Source organism: Drosophila ananassae, chromosome 2R (genome assembly GCF_017639315.1).
Source record: "Drosophila ananassae strain 14024-0371.13 chromosome 2R, ASM1763931v2, whole genome shotgun sequence".
Lineage (NCBI taxonomy): Eukaryota > Metazoa > Arthropoda > Insecta > Diptera > Drosophilidae > Drosophila > Drosophila ananassae.
Window position 1 is genome coordinate 18,466,742 of NC_057928.1, and position 26,936 is coordinate 18,493,677.

The following is a 26,936-nucleotide window of genomic DNA, read 5'->3' on the forward strand; positions in this document are numbered from 1 at the left end:
AGCACCGACTGACTAGAGGGCCAAAAGTGAGATTCGGTTGAGGCCAATTAAATGGCTCTGACGGTGAGATCATCGCCCACATATATAAATCTACAACGAATCTACAAACGAACTCTACGGGCCAACAAATGCCGATTCCCATTCGTATTCCCCCTCCACAGATCAAGTGTCGTACACAGGCCTGTCCCTTTTGGGCATTTTCTTTTTATTATTTATTTATTGCGGCTTGTATTTGTCGACCCATTAAGCGTCGGCCTTTGTTAGAAAACACGTTTCTTCTGGCCACATTCCGAAAAATTGAGAATTCGCCAGCAGTTTGGCTGGTGGCTGCTGGGGCACCGCTTTCCGCCTTTTGTTTGTCTTACAAATCACAAACATTAGGAGTTGGTGAAACCCAGCTTGGCTCTCAAGCTCAAAAGGTGCTAAAAAAATTTGCATAAATTATTATTAACAATTATAGCCAGCAGCCGCAGTAGCATAAGCTTCTAAGAAACAGCTGCGGTTGGTCAAATTCGACGGATTTATCTTGTTCTGGCACTTGGCCTGAGGCTATTATTTTTTTTTCATTTTCAACCAGTTCAGGTGGGATAGAAATTTGCAAGAGTTTTGTCATATACAATTTTACAACTTCTGCAGTAAAAAAAAAACCTGAAAAACATATACTACCCACAGTAGACACCTTTCTTTCCTGGTTCCTGGTTCTGTTTTTTATTTTTATTGAATATGTCTTGCCGCAGGCACATGTGTATTTTGAAGGCTTTTAGGTCTGATTCAGTAATTAAATTTGCACATGACCACACTGGAGTGTGAAGAGTCATTTTCGGTTGAGAGACTCTTAGTGAATGCCGAAAAACAATAGAAGTCAACATCGAGTTGAACAAGTCCTTGACGGCTCACCTTGAACTTCTTTGGAGGATCGTCATTCAGCGTTTTCAGAATTATGCGAACACGAATCTATTGGGTTTCAAAAAACATTCTCTTTTGCTGAACTTGAACTTTGATTTTCGCACTTTATTTTATTTTGATGAAAAAGAATTCGAGGCAACCCAATTTTGAGGTGAAGTTTTATTAAATATTGAAGTTTAAACTTTTCCGGTTGATAAAAAAAGAGCCTTGATTAATAAACAATATTCTTTTTTTGCTTTAATCATAATGATTCGATCTACAAATCGATTACGACAATCAGCTCATGAATTGGATTGAATATTGGCAAAAAATCTAAAAAATATTTTGTTCCCAGATTATAATGCAGATTGATGGGGAATCGATCCATAAATCGTTTAAGGTATTCCGCTCAAGAATCGGATAAGAATTGGTAAAGATATAGCCATCGCTGGGGGCCATATTGTCCCTCCCATGCTTTCCTTCGAATTTTGAAGGGGACCCCCAGAAATTTTGACACAAAATCTAAAAATTATTTTGTTCCCAGATTATAATGCAGATTGATGGGGAATCGATCCACAAATCGTTTAAGGTATTCCGCTCAAGAATCGGATAAGAATTGGCAAAGATATAGCCATCGCTGGGGGCCATATTGTCCCTCCCATGCATTCCTTCGAATTTTGAAGGGGACCCCCAGAAATTTTGACAAAAAATCTACAAAATATTTTCTTCCCAGATTTTAATCCAGATTGATGGGGAATCGATCCACAAATCGTTTAAGGTATTCCGCTCAAGAATCGGATAAGAATTGGCAAAGATATAGCCATCGCTGGGGGCCATATTGTCCCTCCCATGCATTCCTTCGAATTTTGAAGGGGACCCCCAGAAATTTTGACAAAAAATCTAAAAAATATTTTGTTCCCAGATTTTAATGCAGATTGATGGGGAATCGATCCACAAATCGTTTAAGGTATTCCGCTCAAGAATCGGATAAGAATTGGCAAAGATATAGCCATCGCTGGGGGCCATATTGTCCCTCCCATGCATTCCTTCGAATTTTGAAGGGGACCCCCAGAAATTTTGACAAAAAATCTAAAAAATATTTTGTTCCCAGATTTTAATCCAGATTGATGGGGAATCGATCCACAAATCGTTTAAGGTATTCCGCTCAAGAATCGGATAAGAATTGGCAAAGATATAGCCATCGCTGGGGGCCATATTGTCCCTCCCATGCATTCCTTCGAATTTTGAAGGGGACCCCCAGAAATTTTGACACAAAATCTAAAAATTATTTTGTTCCCAGATTATAATGCAGATTGATGGGGAATCGATCCACAAATCTTTTAAGGTATTCCGCTCAAGAATCGGATAAGAATTGGCAAAGATATAGCCATCGCTGGGGGCCATATTGTCCCTCCCATGCATTCCTTCGAATTTTGAAGGGGACCCCCAGAAATTTTGACAAAAAATCTAAAAAATATTTTCTTCCCAGATTTTAATCCAGATTGATGGGGAATCGATCCACAAATCGTTTAAGGTATTCCGCTCAAGAATCGGATAAGAATTGGCAAAGATATAGCCATCGCTGGGGGCCATATTGTCCCTCCCATGCATTCCTTCGAATTTTGAAGGGGACCCCCAGAAATTTTGACAAAAAATCTAAAAAATATTTTGTTCCCAGATTTTAATGCAGATTGATGGGGAATCGATCCACAAATCGTTTAAGGTATTCCGCTCAAGAATCGGATAAGAATTGGCAAAGATATAGCCATCGCTGGGGGCCATATTGTCCCTCCCATGCATTCCTTCGAATTTTGAAGGGGACCCCCAGAAATTTTGACAAAAAATCTAAAAAATATTTTGTTCCCAGATTTTAATCCAGATTGATGGGGAATCGATCCACAAATCGTTTAAGGTATTCCGCTCAAGAATCGGATAAGAATTGGCAAAGATATAGCCATCGCTGGGGGCCATATTGTCCCTCCCATGCATTCCTTCGAATTTTGAAGGGGACCCCCAGAAATTTTGACACAAAATCTAAAAATTATTTTGTTCCCAGATTATAATGCAGATTGATGGGGAATCGATCCACAAATCTTTTAAGGTATTCCGCTCAAGAATCGGATAAGAATTGGCAAAGATATAGTCATCGCTGGGGGCCATATTGTCCCTCCCAATAAATGATAATGCCACCATAACTAAAGAATCCCCCCCAATTAGTTTTTCGTTTTAGTCTTTTTGAAATATAGTTTTCTATCGTGTAGCATTTGTTGTTAGTTTTGATTCATTTTTACGTGCTTCAGACAAGCTGGCAGCTGGAAAGCCTTTTCCTCATTATAGGCTCTGTGCCGCTGTCGTTTCTAATGTACACCCCCGCCGACAATATTTGACAGCTTACTTTCAATTGCGACATCTAGTTAGCGCAAATTTAAGAGCGAAATAAAACAACACGATCGCTTTGAGTGGATCGCTGGATGGCTAACTGAATGGATCGCTGGATGGATGGATGGATGGATGAATAGCTTAATGAAGCAAGAGCCTGTTCCGCGGTTCGTGGCTTGCGATTCGCGGTCCGTGGTCACTCAACGCGATGCCAGACCAGGCCAGGCCAGGCTCTCCTCGATCCAATCCGATTCGAACAGATCCGATCCACCCGCAAAGCATCACCCACTGGCGGCGGACCCCGATCCCCGATTCCGCTTCATATTTCAGTTTTACGGTTCAACGACAACGACTCCGCACAGTCGGGGCTTTATAGAAAGGGGAAATGGGGGATCGGAGCAGCTCCAATTGCCGCAATGTGGCAAAGCAATCGATTTAAGCGCCGCATAAATTGAAGCCGAGCTCCGAGAGGAGGAAAACGAAAAGGTTCCTCCATGTACAACATGATGAATTGTTTTCTTTGTCGACTTGTCGACTGTTGCGCCGCTTGTGGCAACTAGCAACTGGCAACTAGCAACTAGCAACTGAAAACTGGCGACTTGCAACTAGCAACTGGGAGATCGTTGAATGATGGAGGAGTTAGAGTATAGGAGTAGGAGGAAAAGCGGCGCTGCAAAAATTGCAAATTGTATCAAAAATTTAAATTTTCGCTTTCATTATGCGGTGCGGCATGGGGTAGCTCTCCACTCCATGCCACACCACTCCGCTCCGATCCGAGGTCCCTGCTAATAGACCAACTGCCATTGTGTTTCTTTCTCGTTTTTGTTTAGTTTATATCTTTTCTTCGGCCAACGAGCTCGGCTTTTCCCTATTCAATTTTGACAGGCGCGTTTTTGCCCAAATAATGAGGAGAAATGGAAAATGCCACGATAACTTAAAGCGTTCAAATAATTTATAGTTTTTCGACCGCGTAATAGGGTTTCCCTCCACTATTTTGATTCAATTATTTGAGGATTTATTTATCTTTGGTCTAGTCTAGTCCATTGGCATACATGAGTTGAATTTGTGAGTTCTTTGTGGGCCAACCCTGCGTATACGTAATGTGAAAACTCATTGTATGGCCTATGGCTGGAAAAACAAATGAATAATTATAAATCTGCGGCGAAAAAAGTAAAATGAGGAACACAATCGCGAGTCGGTATTGTGGGGAAATACCATAGAGAGCGGCACGACGGGGAATCACACACAAAAGTAAATTTGAGAAATGCCAAAGATGCTCGACGAAGCCAAGGAATGACATGCCCATGTGCTGCTCCTCTCTCTTTCTGGATGGCATCTTGTGGCATCTCGTGGAACGTCCCAGACCAAGTCCCCAGTCCCCAGTCCCCAGTACCAGACCGCGACGGAGTCGGTGGCAAAAAGCCGGAGAAAATGTCTGCCAGGCGGAGACATTGCGGCAGACAATGCAATAACATCAGGCGTTGCAGCCGATAATTTTATACAATATGGTAATTGGATGCTCTATATGAATTGGTTTTTTAAGTAAAGAAAATAAATGTAAATATATGACTCTATTTCTTTTCTATTTTTTACTAAAATTTTTAACTTAAGTCCTCAGAGCGCTATTCACTTTCATTTAACTATCCTAATGCCTGTTATTTTTAGTAAATACTAAAAATCTTTGACACTTGTTTTCATTTATGGCCTTAAAAATATCCGTCTGAAAGGCAAAAAAAAATGATTGTATTTCTTGTAAAGGAAATAAAAATATGCTATTAACAAATTGAACATGATTTTGGAATGTTTACTTATTTTAATTGGCCATTAAAATTTGATGTTTTCTGTTTTGGTTAATAGGTTTTGCATAATTTATTATTATGATCCATTAAAATAGGGTCAAAGGTGTCAAAAAAGTAAACAATTAATAGAAGAAAGTAATTTTTTCTATATATTTTGGCCAAAAGTGCCTCTTGAAAGCCATATACCCCGTTACAAATGCAATTGTCAACAGAAGCCGCTAACAATAACCGTTGATAAGAGAGGAAGAAAAAGAAGTTGCAACAACAACAAGTAGTTCCAGATACAAAAATGGGGGGGAAAAAAATGAAAATCAACAATTCACACTCACTCCGCACACACACACACACACACCATTGGGTTGTGTTATGCAAGCATCCATTGCAGAGCTTCTTCAATTTCAGCATTCTTCTGCCAGTCTGCGTCTGCATACTTGGCTCTCCCCCCTTTCCAGCTCCTCTCTCCTGAGCCTGCCCCCACCACCCATTCAGACGTGCTCCATTGCTGGAGCATTCACAATGATTGCTCTTTTTGGCTTGAGTTGCGGCGTGAAAGCAAACACACTCACTCGCACACACACCTAAGCACTCACGCACACACACACACACACACTAACACACCAACAAAAACAAAATCGAAAGGAAAAGCGCAAAAAAAAAACGCCAAAAACGTAATAAAATCAACTGAAATTGCTTAACACGAGGCGTAAAGTGATAATGGTTGGATTTATTTATTTGCTTTCTGCTGGGAATAACAAAACCGATTAAGCGTCTGTGGCCAGTAAATGCGGGAAGTGTTTTATAAAATGGCGAATTGGGAAGAGGATCCTGAAAGTGTTCCGCTCTCTAGTCTTTCAAATTTCAAGCTTCCATTTCCTTGATTTATAAATTAATAGGAATTTATGTACATGCTAATCAATAAAATAATTTTAATTGATAAACTAAAGTGATTTTATTATCAAAAATACAGTCTTGAAATCCTAGAGCTTTTCTTTAAATCCTTTATTAGGGACCATAATTTATGGTCACACTTTTTTTAAATAAAATCCATTTCTTTATGGGTCACACATTGTCACCAACTTCCTGTTAATAATTTTAAGAATATGTAGCACAGATTTTTGATAGAAACACTGACATAACCTTTTTAAAAACCTTCAAAAATATCCTCATAAAGAAATGATCTTCAAGGTCTTATATAAAGTCAAATATCTCGTGCCCCCGCTTATAAAAAAGGTAAAAAAGAAAACCAAATAATTCGTGGCTAATTAAACACAGACACAGTGATTGAAATTCGATAGCCGGCCTTTGGAGTGCGTTAATGCAATTTGATCGGCATTTTGGTTTCAGTTGGATTGGCTTGGCTTCCCTCTAATCCTGGCCACAAAAGCAGTCTTCCTTGTGTTTTGGTTTTTGTTATTTGTTGTTTGTTACTGTTGCTAGTTGTGTGCAAGTTTTGTCTTTTCCTTGTCTCGTTTGTCAGACATTTGACAGTTGTTTGTTATTTTTGCACGTTGACTTTTCTCCGCCAATGTGGCTTGCTGTTTTGTTGTTGTTGTTGTTGTTGTTGCTGTTCACTGTCTCTGTGTCATGTGTCTGTGGCATATTTTCCAATTTTTTTTTTTTATACAAATTTTGTATTTTTTTATTTTGTTATTTTTGTTTCCATGCCCCCACAGAGGTTGCCTAACAGACGCCCACTGTTGCCACATTTTGGATTTCAATTTTTATGGCAAGTCAAATTTTTTGTTGCAGTTGCATTTATTGCCATTTTGGTAGTGTGTGTGTGTGTGTGCTTTGAGGAAGTTGGAATTTGCATAGAAAAATGGAAATTAACAAGACCATTTGACTGGCTGTCCATCTAAGCCAGGCACTCGCCCCGCCATCGCCTCTGGCCCCATCCGGCCCTCCATGTTGCCTGTTTGTTCGTCCTGTTTGAACATTTGTCCGTGTCTATATTTAGCTTTATGTAAACATTTTTGACCAACTGAACTGACTGAATGACTGACTGCCTCAGTTGGCTTTGGCTCGTACCAACTCCATTGGTATTACGCCTCCCTCTCTCTCCCACCCTATCTGCCATCTCCCTCCGGTGGTGATGTAATCTCTGTAATGCATGCGACAAACTTTCATCTCGAATTGCAAAATCCACGCAATGCAAAAAATATAATCAGAAAAAAAAAATGAAGACAAAAGATCAACAGAGATTGTCTTACACTGTTTGAATAATAATTAATAAACAATAATTAAATCGAAAAGGTATTCCCCAGAGAGCTTTACATAAAGCGGATATTTATTTCATAATTGTGTGGATATTATTTTTGTGTTTCTTGTGGCTCTGGGATCTTAATCTTTGGCTCACAGCAGCAGCTGAGGTGAAATTTTAAGCAGTTAAGACGTGTGCTGATGTTTCCCACGTGACCTCGAACACAAACCTCACGTACAAGGATTTCTTTTTCGATTTCTGCAGGTGAGCGGTGGGGACAGAGGGGCTTTCAGGGGCTGTCAGGGGGTGGGCTAACCTACACCACTTATATAAGTAAGTTTTTTTAAGTATCTTGTATCGTGGAAAGTGAAAATTGATGCATGCATCGTCATCACCATCGCTACTAAATCGGTTTCCTTATGGATTTCAATATTTTTATAATCTAGTCACGGAATAGATATTGTCAGATAAACAGAGATACTTGCTAGTTCTCCTACTGGGTGCCTACTGGGTTCAGACCAAATATAGAGATCAAACTGGAATTCTCCAAATTGGCAAAAGTCCAATGAAAGCTGGACGGATGATGTCATAATCAAATAACAGCCAGCAGTCAAAAATTGCCAACAAAAAAAAAAACTTTCGGAAAGTACCACCCAAATTCAGTTAACTTTCAAAGGAATTCACACAAAAGTTTTTACTAGTGACGAAAGGTTCTGTAGGACAAACAAATATTTGTAAAGGTTTTTTGTTCATTTGTATTTGGAACAAATAGAATTTAAGGTGTGAAAGATTAAAGAAAGGTATTTTAGTTTGTTATTTAAATGAATATATCATTCTTTCTCCAAAGACTGAATTCTTTTTTAATGTAAATTCATTATCTTTCGTCTTCAATATTTAAATGAATTTCTGTATAAAACTTTTGTCACTGGTATGAAATGATTTAGATACTTTTTTGTTGGGATTTCCAAACTAAAAGGCAAATGCACCAAAAACCAAAACGAAAAGAGAGCAATAGACAGTAGAAGCTGGTTAGAGCAGATGAGGAGTAGTTGGCTCAGAGGAGGAGGAGGAGGAGTTAGAGGACCACGTCGAATTTAAACAGGCTTTGAAAAGACCAGAGGCTGGCGGACAAAAACAGGAGGCAGCAGTCAAAAACGGACAGCAAATACAGTAATTAGATCACCAAACAGACAGTCGGCGGGGAACTGGAAACAGGGGGCAGTGGCAAGATGAAGCTGCAACGTGACTGCAGAGAAGGAAGCCACTAGGAGTGGGCACTCGAATCGCAGTGGGAAGTGGACAAGGAAGCAGTCGAGAGGTTAACCAGAGAGGCCTTGGAATTTATTTATTTCAATTGCAGAGGTTATAGAGGGAAAATATTTGATAGAAATCTCTTTAAGCTTGATACTGAGGAAAGGTTTAAGAATACCTTTGTGTATAAATATTTATATTATATATCCTTAAACCCTACAAGCTATACTATAGTATACTATACCACCACTACCATCCTCTAAAGAAATCGCACTTCCTGCCTGATTGCAGCCTGCTTGGAATAACAAATAAAAACTGTGGCAAACTATATGTTGCATGTGAGACAGCTTCCTAATCGACAAGAAAAACAACAATGGACAACAATAGTGGTACAATCATGTGCGAAAAAAACTAAACTCAATTACTCAACAAACATAGTAACCCAGTTCATAAAAAAAAGGCAATAGCGGCGGTGGCGGCAGGCAACAAATGCTGTTAACAGCAGCGGCCAACAAGAAAAGCAACAAATTCATTTTCGCTTTGCTTGTTTTTTGGCCGAAAGGAGAAAAGTCCTTCAAGCGTGACAATCACATGAAACGCTCTGCTCCCCTTTGTTACTCTTGTTGCAGTTGCTGATTTATCGTTTTCATTTTGCAGAGCATAGCAGAGCAGAGCAGCTTGTTGGATGTTGTAAAAGGAAATGTCAATTTAGCTGTTGCCCGTTGCTGGCTGCTTACTGCTTACTGCTTACAGCCTGCTGCCCGTTTGCCAAAAACAATGCACCAGTAGTACTCCCCCCAAAAAATAAAAAAAAAAAAAACCCAAAATGCGGCAAAAACTTAGGGGGAGTGAGGGGGAGAGGGGTCAACAGCATGCACCCACTAATGTAAGTCATATAACAAATTTCGTTGTTTTCTGCTACTTGAAACAGAATTTCGTGTGTCTTGCCACAACTTGGCAGCTGCTCGAAGGGCACACACACTCGAAAAATGTGGCCTAATAGTTGGCATTCGGCCCAAATGGTAATATGTTTGTTTTTGTCCAGAAACAAAATATTTTGAAATTGCACATTTCAATATGCTATATAAAAATGATTTATTGTTTGGATATGAAAGTTGGACAAAAAATAAGTATTTGCTTTGGAAATTATAGAGTTCCTGAAATACATCTCTATTCTATTTGTTGTTATGTGATAGGTTTTTTAAAAAAAATTAAAATATTATTTTATCAAAATTTTAAGACAATTTTCAAAATACTATTATTTATTAAAGAACTCTTCCATTTTTTTCCTTAGTGCACTGGAGTCTCTCAAATCAGATTTGGAGATTCCTGGCCGCCCTTTGTGGAGACTTTCTCCCTCCCCAGGCATGGTTTTGCCACCGATGGGTCTCCTTCTGCCTCCTTGCGTGATGTCCAGCAATGTGCCCAAGCCTGTTTCCGAACACTGCCACCTCGTTCCTGCTTCCCGACCCGTCTAAACCGATATTGGTTGGCTGTTTCGTTTTTTTTTTGGACCCTGCCAGAATTTGTTAGTTTAAGCAGAACAACAGGAAAAAGCCAAGAAATGCCGAGAGAAAGATATAAAGCAAAGCGCCGTTCCAGTCCAGCTATGGAGTATGGGAATGGGAATCTATACCGAGACCGAGACTGAAACCAAGACCGAGACTGAGACCTGGACCCTCGAGCTCTTCGGGGATCGTGAGTCAGCAGAGTTTTGGCAAAGAAATCTGCTAAAAATATAAGCCCCGATGATGATTTATTGTTTGGCTTATTAGAACAAGGGGAGGGGACTGAGAACTGCTGGCTAGTGAAAGGCTTGAGGACGAGAAGGGCGGCGATAGGCGATCGCTTTCATGCCTGGATTTATGCTGTTGACTTTTAAGAGCCGGACCATGTCGTATTGGGGCTCAGTGACTCACCACCCCGGGGCCACAGAACTTTCCACGAACAAACCCTGTGTAAGTAGACAACTATTAGCACATACAATTCACATGGTGTTTGATCCCGTGAGTTGGCCTTTTTGAAAGAATTCTGGTTTGGCAAAATGATGTTAAATTATGCTGATGGAAGGTTTGCTATTTATAACACTTGTTGACATAATAAATGGATATGCAAATAGTTTTATTTAGGTTGGCTATCACAAGCTATTCTGTATAAAATAAGTATTTTTAAGACAAAGATCTAAATACTTTAAATCAATTAAAAAAGGTGAGAAAATAGTCTCAATTCTCTAAAGATTTAAAGGCCTAACCCTACTTCCTTCAAGCCAGGTCTCTCACTCTGTTGGCCTTCAGTGGCTTTCTTGGAAATACTCTTGATCGGATTCCGATTCCAAATTCGAGCTCGCATTCAATAACAGATTTATGCATTGGCCATGGCAATCTAATACGAAGCACAATAAAAGCTCGAATATGGCCATTTGGCAACACGTCAACAGCAAAAGTAAAAAAAAAATCCAAAATAAACTACATAGCTACAACCAAGGCAATGAACGAAACGTGCCAACGTCTTAAGATCGTTGATAAGCCCAAAAAGAGGTAGTTTTGGCCACATTGGGGGTGTTTTGCGGGTCTCTATGAGGCGAGGAGTGTTGTTGGGGGGAGTCAAGGAGCCAGAGAGCCAGGGAGTTTGTGATATGCAAAGAAAGTTTTATTTTCTTGCCCCAGGATCCAATCAGCGATGGTTTAGACTGGACTGTGGCTGTCAGATCATTTACAGTAGAGAAAAATTAGTTTTAAAACTAAAATAGACTTTAAAGTATATAAATTTAATATTATAAAAAATTTAAAATATGATGTAAGATTTTAAGAAATTAAAATGTAAAGAAATTATAAAGAAATAAGAACCTATTTCAATAGTTGTTGAAAGAAAGGTTATAATAAGACCTTCTTTCATAAGGTTCCAAAATATTCTATAGTCCTACAGCTAATGCTTAATTAAAACGTATAATTAACTAAAATTATCCCTAAACTGGCTGTCATAAATATAATTTCATGAAAAGAAAACTCTCTACGCATAAAAAATACTGCGTGTCTAGAAATCAACGCACAACTAGTTAAAGCTAAACGGCTATTAATATTCATAATTCAGAAGCACATAAAAATCATTAAACGGGATTGGCCTGGCCGTCCTTGGTGATATTTTGCCGCCATTTGCCTCCGATTTTCCACCCATTTCCCCCAGTGAAACTTTTCACTTAATCTACGCAAGTGTAAGCCCCAGTAGCTGCCCACTGTGAATGAGGCAAGATCGTGGGCAGGAGAGAGGCTGCCGCATTTGGTTGACGATTTTTATGGCTGGTTTTTTGTTTTTTGTGTCTCCTTGGCGTTTGTCTTAACGGTTATTTCTCCTTTAGTTTTTTGTATTATTTTTTTTTGGTTGTTGACTGCCATTAGCAATTAATAGTCGGCACGAGAAATTTGCATTGCAAAAGGAAAGTGACAAAAAAGTGAAAAAAAGAAATAGTGGACAAAAAATGCATATATGGCCGGTAGCGAGCGGTGATCACAGATCACAAATCACAGATATGAACAGGAGACAGCAAGGATGCGATAATTGCGTGTGTGCATCGGAGTTTTGGGAGTTCGTTTGGTTAGCTAATTGTTATGTATGTAGGGTATACCTCCAGTATCGGCGGATCCCCAGGTGCCAAAAAGTGAGAGTGACACGCGGCGACACCTGTTTCTTCAAATTTTGCGGTGCGTGACCACAGTGCGTGTTGTTTATATTCGACCATCAGGCCATCAAGCATCATCAGCATCATCATCATTCGGTTTTGGCTTTGAGTTCGAGCTTCGAGCTTCGACTTCAGAGGGGGCACCTGCCACTCGATCGATCTGTTTCGGGGCAGACGCATTAAGTTTCATGTGCCGTCATTATTTTAAATTATGCACACGAGCGAAACTCATAGCTATGTATGTTTGTACATATCTGGATGGATGTAGAAACGAAAAGCTTAAACGAGACTCAGCATAAGTCAAAGGCATTTGCCAGCTTCATTTGCATACACCTGATATATGTGCGAGTGTGCGGTGAAAATTGTTCAACACCTGTGCTTCTGTCTCGCTCGGGACTTTAATTTGATGGATCGTGTGGCCACAGGTTGATGATTTCATTAGGTGTCGGACACCCGAAACAGGTGCAGGTGCAACCTGCCGGGGTATACTAGTACACCTCGGGTTTCAGCCATTAAGGGGAAAATTATAAAACACATTTTGAGGGGAGCTTGTCAGTGGATCTAGTTAGGTTTTATAAATAGAGTATATGGGGAGTTATATTAAAATTAAAAATTTATTAAATGAGTAAGTTTACTATAGAGATTTTCTCTCATGAAATCTATAATAAAGTATAGCATAATCGGCTGCTCAGGTAGTACGCATTAGATTCCTTATGGAGGATACAATTTTCAAAAATATTTTAGAAATCTTCACCCCAAAATCCATAATTAATTGGCACCTTCTTTTCATTGATAAATATTTGGAAAGAATGAATGTCTTTGGCTGACCAGCTATATCCCTCGTAAAATCAATGTAAATCAGATCAAATGAATGCGCCACCTCGGCGGCAAGACCAACTTGAATGAGTAATGATTCTTACAGAAATACACGCCCACAGAACTCCCACTCCCCCCACCCAAATCCCACTCCCACTCCCCAATTCGTTAGAAACTATTTCCACCCGCTGATGACACATTACTGTCACTCAGCGTTATGATCTAAATTTATTGATGCAGCCCCGGGACCTCCTCCATACCACCACCAAAAATCCCGACCAATTTTGGTGGCGACGGTGGCGGTGGCGGCGGCGGCCAGAAAAGAATGTTTAATGTTTTCTCCGTGTCAGCGCATGCCAAAAAGTATTTTTTCTAGAGAGATGTCACGGGGATCGTTGGCTCCACTCCCGGAGGTGCCTCGTGGAAAAAAAGAAGTCCGGGAATACGGAAAAACAAGACCGAGGAAAACCCAAGAAAAACGTCCCATTTCGTAATGATGTTGCAGCAAAGAAATTAAAGAAATGAAAAGAAAAGAAAACGAAATCGTTGACATCTCAGCTAACTAGAAAAAAAAAAGAAAATACAGAAACTAAAAACAGAGAGCAGGGCGACAGGGAAAAGCCCCAGTAATTTATAGGAAAATTCCTTTGGAATTTATGTGCGGAATCATGACATAAATTAACCAGCCAAGTGTGGAGCCGCTTGCGTGCTAAAGTGGTGCGATTCGTGGCGATGCGGTGGTGCATCTGAGTGTGGGTTAGTGGTGCAAATTGGGCTGATGCAACCGCCCGCACAAGTGTTTAGTTGGAATTATCATAATTATAAGTAATTATTCAACATTTTGTTAAGCGAATGTAACTAATCGTTTTTATTTTTGTTTGCTTCTACAGCTTTCTTCCCCGGCTCTTCTTTTCACTTTCTTCGCGTGCTCAGTCAGGGCACTCTTCTTCTGGTGCGTTGTCTTCTGAGTCTCTGCCGTAATCATTTTATTTGAAATCAACTTTTGTTTTTAATTTTATGTAATTGCCGCTTAATCACAGAGCAATTAAAAATGCAACGCAAGTTTCGGGGGCGTCCCAAAAGTTTCTGAAGCGTTTCAAGATGTAGTATTTTTTCAACATTTTCGGCTTTTTGGCTTTTCATTTGCCAAGCCATGCCATGCCACAGAAATGGGGTCAAGAGCTCCGCCAAGGAGTTGCAACTGGCAACGGTTTTTCCACCTCTCCGCCGATCGATGAGTCCGCTTGGAGTCCGCATTGCATAACCATTCATCATAATTCGCTGTCCACTTGCCTGTCCACTCCACTCCAGTTGCACATTTTCAGCCTCTGCAGATCAAGTGAATATAATTATGGGGCATACCCTGTACCCCATGTGCCCCATGTGGCACTATCAGCACTTTAAAAGCGGTTGAACCTCCTAAAAGTCATAATCCAATTCTACTAATAGTTCCCACATTACTTCCTCTTTAAAAATTAGATAATTAATACTAAAACTCAATAAATTGATTTACGATTCATTTCCAGAGCAATAAAGCGGTCGACAGTTGGCTCATTTCTGATCGTCTTCCTGGCGTTTCTGGGCCACCGAAGTTCGTGTTTGTTTTTCCACAACTGCCGGCCATTTAAATTGTCTTCAAATGCGCACATTACATAATTAAGACAGCAGCAGCACCACTGCCAGCCACGGCACAGAAGAAACAGAAACGAAATCAGAAAGAGGCCGACACTGGGACGGACAAACGGACAGTGTCTGTCCGGCAGTTGAGTTGCCTGACTGACTGACAGGCCATCAACTTCAACAAAATGCTCAACACCTCGCCAAGAGCCGGTGGAAAAACAAGACGAGACTTTCCCGCTTGGAGCTCGAAGCTCATAGCTTGAAGCACCGAACACCGAACACCGAGTCTATTTTTTCGATGCATCATCGCATAATCAAAGAGTCATAAAAACCAATAATCATTATTAAGCAAAACAAGCCAATTAATGCAGCAGCCACCAAAGCAACTTCAACAGAGCAACAGAAACAGCAGCGGTAATTAAATGAAAATAAAACACCAAAAGATTTGGCCAACATTGCGAATGCGATGGGGCGAAGAAAACAAGTCCATTATGGGGTTATACGCTTACAGCGGGGCCGGCTGCAGTTTATTTTATAATTATAACATCAGAGAGACCCCCGGCTCCACTCTGTTCAAATATTTTTGCTAATTTTGCCATTTGCGTGTCATAATAAAGCGATAAACTGTAGCGGAAGGCTAAAAAGGAAGTTGCCAGTCGGGGCTTTCAGGGGATATACACGTTTTAATTACCCCATCATATTTTCTAGAGCAAATATTGGGAGATTACTTTGCTTGAAATTGTATTTTTGAAAGGTTTTTATTATGATTTTTTAATGGAGATAATTTATTCAGGAGAGTTAGAATATTATATACAAGTAATACTTTCATTTTTGGATTTATGAATGGCTTTTTTAATTTATATGAAAACCCAAAAAATTCTCTTTAAATAATTCCAAAAATTATTTCCTTTTCAAAATACCCTAAGTATCAATTAACATAAGGCCCAATACCAACAGGAACAATGTAAAACATAATCTGGCGTGTGAACTCCCGTGTGTCCACTCCAATTAGTGCGGAAAATGAAGTGGAAAATTGTCAAACTGATTGGGCGAGGTGGAGTCCGAGACCCAGGTGGGTCTGAGTCTGAGAATGGGTGAGAAATATTAATCGGAGTGCGTCCTGTTGCCGCAGTTTACAAATCAAGTTTGCTCGCATTGAAAATTAGTGAAAGTTGCGCCCAACTGGCTGTCGCTCGGATTGGTTTTTGGTTTTCAGTTTTTGGCCACTTGGAACGGTAGCCCAAACCTAGGGCAATATCGTGTCGACGATCGAGGTCCAATGATAGGCAAAATGGTGGCGGTGGGGATAATAAAGAAAGGGAAACCTCCCGCGGCGAGTGCAGGTTCGATAAAAGGCCCAAGGGCAGCTGGAGGTCAGAGCTAATTGATTGGGAAAATCATTTCTCGGCGGGTCTTTAACAAGCCCTGGATAAAACATATGAACCCGACCATAGTTAATCTTGTTAATTCCATTAAGTGGCCTTACGGAGATCCAGAGATTTGGCCATAATCGGATAATTGGGCAAGGTCTTTAGGGGAAATCTTAAGCCCCGCATTAAATCCATCGTAGGAGAAATTTTTGGAGGCTTGCAGGGATTTCAAAATTGTCATTTTAAATTTATTTATATTTCTGCATAATACTAAGTTAATGGAAAACTTTTTAAAGTCATAAATCACCTGCAGTATTATTGACCTCCTGAATCTCCAGAGTGTTCCCATGACGAATCAAAACTATTTCCAATCACCTTCCAAACACCAAACTCGACTCTCGCAGTTGATGAAAAATTCAGTAATTCCATTTGACGTGCATTTCAATTTTAAAATATTTTCCAGTGCGTTTCATCCAAAGTTTTTGGCTTTGGCATCTCACCTCCATGGTCCCCCCAACTCCTTCGGTTTTAACTTGATCATCGGAGTTGGTACGATTTGTCAAGTTTGCCTTTTCGAGTGTTGAATTTTTCATGTGCATTTAATTAGTTGAATTATGGCTGCGAAATGTGGCGGCGAGTGGCGACTCGCAGAGCTCCAGCTGGAGCTACTGCACAGTGACAGCATAAACATTACAATCTAATAAAAAGTCGGAGAAAATAAAACTTAAAAATACAACTTCATGAAAATGAAGAGGAGGCCAACTGCTATATTGTGCGACAACTTTCGCGAAATAATTTTTATTGACTCCCGTCCAGTTGGATGACAAAGAGTTGGATGTCAATCGCGAAAATCACACGAATCACCTTTCGAAATTTTCCACCGACGTCAGATAATTGCACAGCCATAGAGAAAATAATTAAAATTTATTTTTTAACGGAATCATTGTTCTTGTAAAAAACAAAAAACAATCAAATGGAAGTAGTCTACCTTCATCAACTTTCCCAAAAGCGGAAACAACTCCGAAAACACAATCTGTCTGCTTCAATTAATTACAATAATTTTCTAATGGTAATTACCAGAAAGTCTGATTACCTCTAATTGCCTAATACACTCTAATTGGGCATTCTCATTCTCATTCTTGAGTTCTCAGGCTCTGAAGAGCCCTTTCTCCGTTGTTCTCGAGTGCGTAAGGTGTACGGCTGAGATTTTGATGGGGGCGTGAAGCCGGGCTCCCGGCTGAAAACTTAATTGAAACTCGGCCCAGTTCCCCAGATCGACACTCCAGGCCAGAGACAGAAAACAGTCAACAACCAACCACCGGCGCATTAAACGAACCAAACACAAACAAAAACCGAAAGACAACAAAATAAAACCGCAGATAAAAAGATCTTGAGATTTTCCACAATTATTTTGTATTTTTCGTCGGCAACTACAGCGGCTACAACTTACAACTTGACCCAGTTACATTTGTTGATGTTTTTTTTAAGCATTTGTCTCTCTGGTATATAAGTTTTGTTCTTCAGCATTGTGTGATTAGTGACAAGAATCGCTGCTAGTGAGTAATGAGTGGAGGAGACCCCCTTGGAGTAGAAAACCCTGTTTTGTGGGTCGCTTTTGTCTCATTTTCCGAAATAGTTTGGACCATAATTAAAAGATTGCCAGTGTAATTAGCCAGCTCAGCTGAGCCTAGCTAAGATTTATGCCCAGAGAGTAAAGTTCAAAGATTCAAAGCAGACTTAAAGTAAGGTAAGGTAAGGTATAGGTATCGTGGTGTAGTAAAGGGCGTAATTAATTTTGAAGGACAAGTTTTGGTATCATTAAAAACGTATTACTGAGGTCACAATTTCAGCCAAAGGTTCAACTACGCTAGAGACGAGCTCTGAAATTATATTTTGGATTAAGAAATTAGTTTCAATAGATTTTTAAATGGCATAATAAAATAAATTGTATATATTTTGTAATAGTATGATTATACTATTATAATATCACAAGTAAGCTTTATTAAAGAAGTACCGGGCATCTTACAGTATAGAAATCGAATGGCACTTCCGTTTTAGGGTTGTCAGGAGTTATCAATGCAACTAGGACTATCGAAGTATGTTCGAAAAAGAGAGATATAATTATATTTTAAATGGTACTAGAAAAAAAAAACCTTATTTTTTGATATTTTTTTTATCTTCACAAGACAACTTTATGGCCAAAGTACCGGGTATCATGTAGTCCCAAAAAACTAAATTTCCACTTCCGGTTTAGGGTTATCAGGTGTGAAATTTTAGGCAAAAAGCTTGTGAAATTCTACGCCCTTCCAGTTTCTTGGATTGGTTATCAGGCACGTGCCCCACGATTGGGGGAATTGGAAATCTGGCGATGACGCAGAAGAAACCAAGATCCCAGACCGAGAGCGAAAGTGAAACGCTGATACATCAACAAAAGTCTAATCAGACTAATGCAACAGCCAAAGAAAAAGAAAAACATTGGCAGCGGTAACAAGTACATATCATGCTCAGTCTTTGAAGATTTAAACTCTCTTTCTATGTCATTGACAGACGCGTCGTCTTTTCTTCCACGGGTATGGGTATGTCGCTTTGTTTCGTCTTGCTGTTTTGACTGACAAATGAAAATCTCAATTGGCTATCGCCAGACAATCAAAAGACGAAGAGACAAACAGCCATGAGAAGTTGGTCTGTCGACGGTTGCAAACTTTACACACATTACGGCCAAAAGCTAAAGAAATGACAACAACGACTGCAACAAAAACACAACATACGAAAATGTACTTTCACTCATCGGTTCGGTTTGTTTTTTTGTTATTCCTATTTTTTTTCGTATGGTTTTTCAATTTTTTTGAAAACGTCATCGTGTCGCAGATAAAATAACAAACCCCCACCAGCCCCCAAAACAGACAAAATGCAAAGATCCCTGGCTGATTGATGTGAGCCAAAAAAAAAAAAAGAAAAAATCTCATCTGCTGCGTTTTTCCCAGGCCAACTAGAGTTGCTGCCTTCGCTTTCCGACCGGGCTTGTCACTTCAAAGCAGAATAAATACATTTTGTTGCACCTCCCGCTCCTTGCCCAATTAAATGCAAATTTTCTTGTTTTAGAAATCGATGCCAGCCGGAGGAGAGTGAGATGCAAATGGACTTTTCACCGAACCAGAGACCACCCACATGGACGCTGGGCGCCACTCCAAGCATGCGAGTGAGAAAAAAAAGCATGCTTTGCATCACCTGCCATAAAATACATTTCCAAGTTATTATTTTAATAAAACATATTAGGATTATAGATTATATTTATATTTATTGTTTAACTCGAAATTATGGCTGTATTTTTTTTTCTGTGCAATGGCTAAACTGCTTTTTACACCAAAGCCCAGAAATTTATGCGCATTTTGATCGGATCTCGAAAACCGCAGCGTGGGCGTGGCAGAGCATGTAAAGTCCAGCTTTAAATTATTTTAATCTTTATTTTCCATTTTATAGCTTATTTATTTCGTTTGTTTTGATAGTTAAAGTGAAAAAAACGTATTTTCCAGCGAAAGTAAGCAGAAGTACAAAATGAAATGTGCTTTTTGTCTAACAGTTCCAGGGAAATGATAAAAGAAGCTAACACTTTTAGATAGAAGTTACCTGTAATTCTGCAACCGGAATAAGATAAAGAATTGAGTAATATCTCAAAGATTTTAATTAGATTTTTTTTTTAAAGGTAAAATGACAAATAACTGCAGTAATGTGGATGACATAAATTTCACGGAAATCTCAATAATCATAAAATTAAAATACAAATTCCGTGCAGCACGATTTCCAGTATTTAGACCGAGAACATCAGGCCCAGGTCCGATTAAATTTATAACCTTTTGCTTCTGCCGATTACAAATATTTCATTTTCAAAAACAGCTAACCCAGCAGAATCGCACAATCGCAGCATGTTGCACTCTCAGCTCTGGAGCCAACCGTTACTGCCAAGGCCCAAACAGAAACAGCCAGCCAGTCAGCTGGGGGGAGACCGCAAATTTATGAACTCACAACTCAGTTGCAGATATTTCGGGGAGCTTGGAGTGGGGAATGGGAGTTGCACAGTCGAGAACTGAGAATCATTTGCTGGCAGTGCACTTTTTGCAGCTCCAGAAGAGCAAGTTGTAATCTTCAGCAACAGCATCGTCATCATCGTCTCGGCTGTTAATTACGTGGCTCAATTGCTCGAGATTAATGTGTTTCCGTTTTGTAATTAAATTGAGAGCTCAGGTCCCCAAGAAGGGGCTTCGAGTCGCGAGCTCTAAGCAGGTCAAGCACCAGTTGAGAAGCTCAAACTTGACCTTAATTGCAATTTGTGCACAATTTTATATATTATATTAAAATGATTTGTTTTTTTTTTGGCCTTTCACCTTCAATAAGAGAGGAGGCTACGGAAATGAAAAGGAAATAAAGTTTTTCAACTACATTATATGAACTTATGAATGGAATAAAAGCCAAACCTTCACTTTAGCAACTATTTTTAGAAGTGAGACCTTTTCCATTCTTTGTAATAGCTTATATGCAAATTGTATTGTTGGCTCCTCCAAAGTGATAGATAAAAATGTCAAATCATTGCAGAAAAGTACCTTACAATTTGGACAACAGCCCAAACAGCCAGCCTCACCCTGAATTTGAATTTTTGAATTGGAATCGGAATCCGTAAAAGACAAAAGCCGCAATTATTTGCAAAATATTGCTTGGACCGGCAGTTTCTTGTCAATTCATTGGCTTTAATTGCTGTGTTTTTGGTGTTTGTTGGTTGGCTGTTGCAATTGCTGTTGTTGCTGTTGCATGTTGTTAAGCGAGCCAGACACTGTGAATGATATATGGCCTGCGGCAGAGCCTATCCTCCCGGCCACCCGGCCCGCAGCCTGGTCAGAAAAGCAAAAGATTGATGGTGTTATGCAATGGAAACCCTTTCTGAGCTTTCTGAGAGGGAGAGCGACCTTATCGGCAATGCGCATCGTTTTTGTGCAGCATTAAAAAAAAAAAAAACAACAAGAAAGGAAAACTATGAGCCATTCAAAAAGTTTCTGCGGCGAGGCACGCAAATATCAAAACTGAACTCCATTGAACCTCCCCCTTCTATTTGCCGCAAAATCGAAAAAAAAAAGCGAAACAAAGAGAGACCCCGCCAAGGTAATGCCAAAATCCGCTTTGAATTAAAATTGAAATAAAAAAAAAATACATTTTTTATCATTTGGCTAATTTTTTGTTGCTATTTCCATTGCTTTTTGCTATTTGGTGGTGCAAATGTCGGAGTCACGCAAACCCGAACCCGAAGCCTGAAAGCAAAGTGCAAAATGTCGCGGCATTATAAATTGAATTGGGGGAAGGTCCTTAAGCTCCTGACTAACTGACGGACAGCGCGAAACAAGGGAACCTACCTACCTACCTACCTAACTACCCGGGCCAAAAACTCACTTTTCGCCGAAAAATAAATGAGAAATAGAGAAAACCAAATAAAGTTTATTTTCCGCAGTCTAGACAACAAACTGCAGAGGGACATGTGGTGGGGATGTACTTTTATTTTTGGGGTGTGGCTGCCAAAAAGGACATTAAATCATTCAGCCACATTGCCGAATGCAGGGCCAACAAATTTTTGAGAGCCACAGGGCCAAGGCGAGAAGCCAGACAGACAAGGCTATAGTTTTTTGTTCTTTTTGTCCCTCATAGGTATCTGAGTATCTGAGTATCTATGTGCGTATGTATCTCTCAGTAAGTGTGTGTGTCTATATCTAATCTATATCTATGCCTGGGCTGCGGCAAATAATAGTAATTTGGCTAATTCAGAAATTGCAGCTCTCGGCCGTTGTTGTTGGCCCGGTTCGGTTCGTTTTGCTTCTAGCCATGAACTTGAAAAAAAGGCTTTGTCGGTTCTCTTTTAGCCTGAATTTCGTTGGCAGGAGTTAAGTGAAAATTAACAAGCCGGATAAAGGGAGGGCTTAAATAAATAAATAAGGTGGAGAACGAATAAGGAGTGCTTTAATATATTCTTTAATTTTAATAAATATTTATTCATAGGAAACACAACCCTTAGACCCTTTAACAACTATATTGTTTACTTGCCCCACAAATGGTCCAATCAAGCACATCTCCAACACCCACAGAATTCAATTAGAATGGTAAACTGAATATCTGAAATCAATGCCAATCAATGGCAATAAACATCTTTGCATTTGGCCTCCTTGCCGGCTTTTCCTTGCCGACTCATGTGCCACATGACGCAGGGAAAATCAGAAAAGCAAAGAGGCGTTGCCATCGATTTGCACGAGGGCGTGTCCTAGGCGGCGGCACCAGCGGACGACGGGGCGTATGAGTAATCCACACGGGGTGCTCATAATCCAAACGCCTCCTTGGCACTCGTAAAGAGTGTTTGTGATGGCTTTAATTAAAGATATGCTAGGGGGATTTGCATTTTGTGCAGAAAAGCAAAATAGCCTTAGATTGTGCAATGCGGAAGACCGAATGAATTATTATGCAATTAGCAATTAGCATCAATTGAATCAGAACTCGGACTCGTCCCAAGAATGCGTACATACTTATACTGGCCACCAAATCCACTCGACTGGGTCAACCGTTCATCAGCCCCGGGATTATCTTTGAATCTCTGCGCGGCGGGACTCCAAGGTAACATCTCACATCTCCGGCATCGACATCTCGAGAGCCTTTTGTTTACCCACTTTGATGCAACGTTTGTGTTTCTGTCAAACAAATAACGAAACGATTTGCTCATTTGTTGATATTTGCATTTCGCAATGGCCCCATAGACCCATAGCCCCATAGTCCCATAGTGCCACAGTGCCACAGACCCAAGAAGAAGCCTCCTCCAAAAGAATGCAACTCTCGAGTGTGCTAAAGATTTTGCAATGGACTTGGATTTTGCGACTTGAACTCCGACTCTCCATTTGATTGGATTAGATTTGATTTGCTATTGCCGTTGCCGTGGCTATTGCTATTGCAGTGATGTAAATTGTATCAATAGTGTTGATATTCTGGCTGTTTTTTAAGACATTTTTTGCCACCATCCATAATAGTTTAGCTTTATTCCTCAAATCCAAGGCATTGCCCGCAAATCACTGACAAAAGACGCTGCGTCATCGGTGCAAAGTCCAAAATGCAGTGCTATAAATAGGCAAACAACTGCAGAAACAGCCAAGATATATCTGGCTGAAAGCTGCCAGCTGAAAGCAATCTGGCTTAATCATGTGAGAATCATGTGCTGGCCAGGCCAGGCCGGGCCAGGCCAGCGAGCAGGGAATGTGGCACCAAAAACCAATGAAAAGAAACTTGCAACGGCGACCCAACTGAAATCGAGTTTGTCTTTTAGTTAGTAACCGCGTAACTCACCATGGCTCTTCGGCTTTTAAGCCAAGTCGACTTCGGATCGGGTTCTCTGACCTGTTCTTCGCCGTTTTGTTTTCTGCAGATACATGCAACATGACTCAGCCATCAGCTGGTTACAGATGAAGTCAAATGTGGAGATAAGTTAGGGAGTTAGGGCGAGTTCTAAGACCTCTTTCTTCTTAGACTTTCTTTTGCAATCGATTGCCATTTTCTGAGTCAATGATCGTGGCTAGAACCACCGTGTCTTAAACTGCAACTTCTTCAGCTTCCCTGGAACTCTGCCAAACCGAAAAACAAGTTGAAAGCCGCCAAAGTGCGGAAAACTGAGCCGAACTGGCTTTTGTGGAAAACTGTTTTGGCTGCGGCAGAGGAAACGCTATTTCCAGGAAATGCACTCAACTCTTGTCTTCCCCCATCGAGGACCCAATCGCTAGGAACTTTCTTTTGATCAGGTGAAAAATTGGTCTGTGAAAAAAGCGGAGAAATTGGATAAGCTCACTCACTCGGAAAGGCATTAACAAAGGGATGTGAGAACGAAAGCGAAGTCTGCGGAGATCTTACAATTCAAAAATTCCAAAGTACTGACAATGGAACACTGAACAAAAAATGTTTCTACAAATTTTATTGCATACTTATGAGGTGGTAATAAAACCTAACCTAACACAGATATAAGTAAGCATTACTATCTCTGTTTATATTTGATTTTAAAAAGGGCTATAATTTTTCTCTCTGTTTAAATGCCTATAGAGCTAATTAAGCCGCCTTACATGAACTGTGTGTGGTTTTTGTCGACATTTTTTTCTTCTGTTTCTGTAGGGCAGAGGTTGGGGGTGGTACTTGCATCAGGGAAAAGCACTAACTGCAACATCAACAGCAGTGGCAACACGAGAAACAGTAACAACAAAGATGAGAAATCGCTGGCTTCCTGGCTTCATGAAGAAATAAGTCTAGAGTGCGCCAGATGAGGAAAAACTTGTTCATCTTCAGCTCTAACGAGCTAACGGAACGACAAGCGGGCCAACTGACGGATGGACTAATGGACTGATGGACGGATTCCACAACAAAGGCCAGACGATACGTAAACAACAGTAACAACAAGCAACAAGCAACAAACAACAAACAACAACTAAGTAGCAAATGGCAAGTGCAAGTGTAGCAGCAACATAACTACTGTACTCCTTCGAAGATGGTCTTGAAATCCCAAGGTGATCACTTTCCACTAAAAGTTGGTTAGATGAGAATCTGATAAATAATAATATTGTATATAAATCTAGGCTAATAGAAGGAGCTTCTTCTTTGATAATATTTTTTATAAGAAAGACTAACAATAAATGTAATCCGTAACTCATTTAAATACAGTATTTACAAGCTATTTTGTTTATAGTTTTTATCTACTAACTCTCCTATCACGAGTCACGGTCGCCACACCAGCCAGCATCCAAAAATTGAAGGTTCAGGTTGGCTGCCTCCTAGACTGGGTGGATAGTTCGACTTATAGGTCTTGTTGTGTATGAGTGTGGCTTTCAGGCCTTGCCCTGGCCAAGACAATAAACAAATAAATTACATGAAAGCGGCTGCCACAGTTTGAATCTTTTCAACAAGATAATCACAATGAAGCGGCACGAAATGTACTGCAGCAATGTGGCATCCTCATTAACCCTGCGATGCCCGCACTTCCCCCCGTCAGGGTCCTCCTCCTCCTTGGCTCTTTAAGCCAGGCGGGAAAGTGAAAGTCATTGCGAATCCCCCAGTACTGAGCGATCCCGCGATCCTCGGCATTGCAGAAGCAGGCAAAAAGTAATTGGCCAGGTCGGCACTTGGGTTAATTAAAACGCACTTTGTGGCCAAGTGGAAAACCAAGAAGAGTCGCTCTTTGGCCGACTCATCCATTGATATCTCCGCCATATATCGATACGATACGGTATGAAATGTAAATATTTAAGTGACCACAAAAACCGCAAAGCGCGCATCCGTGAGATGCCTTTGAAATGTCTAAGACAAATTAATTTGATTGGGCCGCAAGACGGGGTGATTGGGCCGCACTTTTCACTTCTTCCGCAATAAACAAATCTCTTTTTGCCATTTTTTGTTGCATTTTATTTTTCATTTCTGCGATGGCAGTGCGAGCGGGAAAGTATGTATAGAAAGCTGCTCAATGAAATTCAATAAATTCGCTCAGGCGTCCGAGGCAGTGGTAGTGGCAGTGGAAGCGGCAGCGGCAGCGGCTGCCACTTAAAGCTGATAGCTATATTTAAGTCCATTTCCCCTCTTGGTCCGATTTTAGCCAAAGGCTCTTTTGTGGGTCAGTCGAGCAGGCCGTTCGAGCCATGTAGGAGGCTTCTAAAGCGCATCTGCGGCTGTGTGAGTGGACTTGCAACAATTGGGTCAGCCTCGGCCCATGGGTTGTTGCCCCAACCTGCCTACCCAAGACCTTCTCGCCAGAACTTGTATTTAAATTGAATTTTAATCGGCAAAATGTTGACAGGAAATGGCAGTAGGAAAGTATTACTTCTCGACTTTGGTAATACCTATGTATTAAGAACTAGTGTATTTTTCAGCCAAAAACTTCTTCAAGTAATCTAATATGCAGTTTTGGCTACTGGTCTTGTTTTTAGGCAAGTGATTGTCAAGACCCTAAAGAACAATTAGAATGCCCTAAAGTGGCCTCAACTGATACTTGATAGGATAGACTTGCCTCTCGAGCATGCTGGGTATGTTGCCCATTCAGGTGCACCAGGTAGAGTGTGACAAACCGTCTGAGTGGCCACTCGGATGCACGGATTTGGGCCCGAAAGCCACTTGGCCTCTACGCGTGGGCATGACAGGTTAACAGAAAAGCCAACAGGCGACGACAACTCAATAAACTAGCTTTTTGTGGCTTATTGACAGGCACAGTCCGGCTCACATTCTACGATTGTGCAATATTGAGCCGGGTGGCAGTGGCACATGTGGCATATAGCATATACCAAATAGCAAGTGGCAAGTGGCAAGAATCTGGGAGATCGAGATCAACTGGCAGCTGGCCGGCCAGAATGTTAAAATGTGTGTGGGCCTTGGAGAGGCCAAAAGGGAAGGTAGCCGGGGCAAAGTGGGCTAACATTACCGGAGAGACCCACATTGACATGCTCTGAATACTCTGTGCCCCTCCAGCCATTGCTGCCGCATGTGGCAGGCACTTGCAGCAGCCGCTAGAGTCTTGAGAATGGCATTTTGATTTATTGGCTGGTTCCATAGCTCCGATTGCATAATCGCCACCAAAAACTTTGTGACAAAGTGCCGAAGGCGGGGGGAACTATGCATTTTTTCCCACAATTTGCAAACAATAATGAAAACTTGGCTTATACCGGCTGCTGCCTGACTGGCTGGCTGGCTGGCTGGCTGGGTGCCCGGCTAGTTGGCTAATTAAATCAAATAAGCCATGCAAGCGCATTAAAAATGCACACAACTGAGCTGAAAAGCAAAAAACGCGAGCAGACAAGCTGAGGTACATGGAAAATTGGGAAACATCACATTAGTCACATAATGCGACGAACGGTGAATGCCCTCCATATGCGATTTTTAATATATTTTAAGAAATAATA

General features: G+C 40.6%; 1 protein-coding gene and 1 long non-coding RNA gene across 5 annotated transcripts in view; one reads left to right on the plus strand and one right to left on the minus strand.

Annotated features, from left to right (window-relative positions):
- Nucleotides 1-26,936, minus strand: part of LOC6493063 (probable secreted beta-glucosidase adg3) — a 57,234-nt gene that overhangs the window by 27,535 nt on the left and 2,763 nt on the right. The window lies entirely within an intron of this gene.
- Nucleotides 19,238-20,434, plus strand: LOC26515104. Of its 4 annotated transcripts, none has more exons than XR_004310870.2 (4): nt 19,238-19,428; nt 19,530-19,625; nt 19,700-19,828; nt 19,891-20,434. It is a non-coding gene; the product is annotated as an uncharacterized LOC26515104 (long non-coding RNA). The 4 variants fall into 4 exon arrangements; XR_001408855.3 differs by having other exon boundaries at nt 19,240-19,428; nt 19,503-19,625; XR_001408854.3 differs by having other exon boundaries at nt 19,243-19,428; nt 19,503-19,534.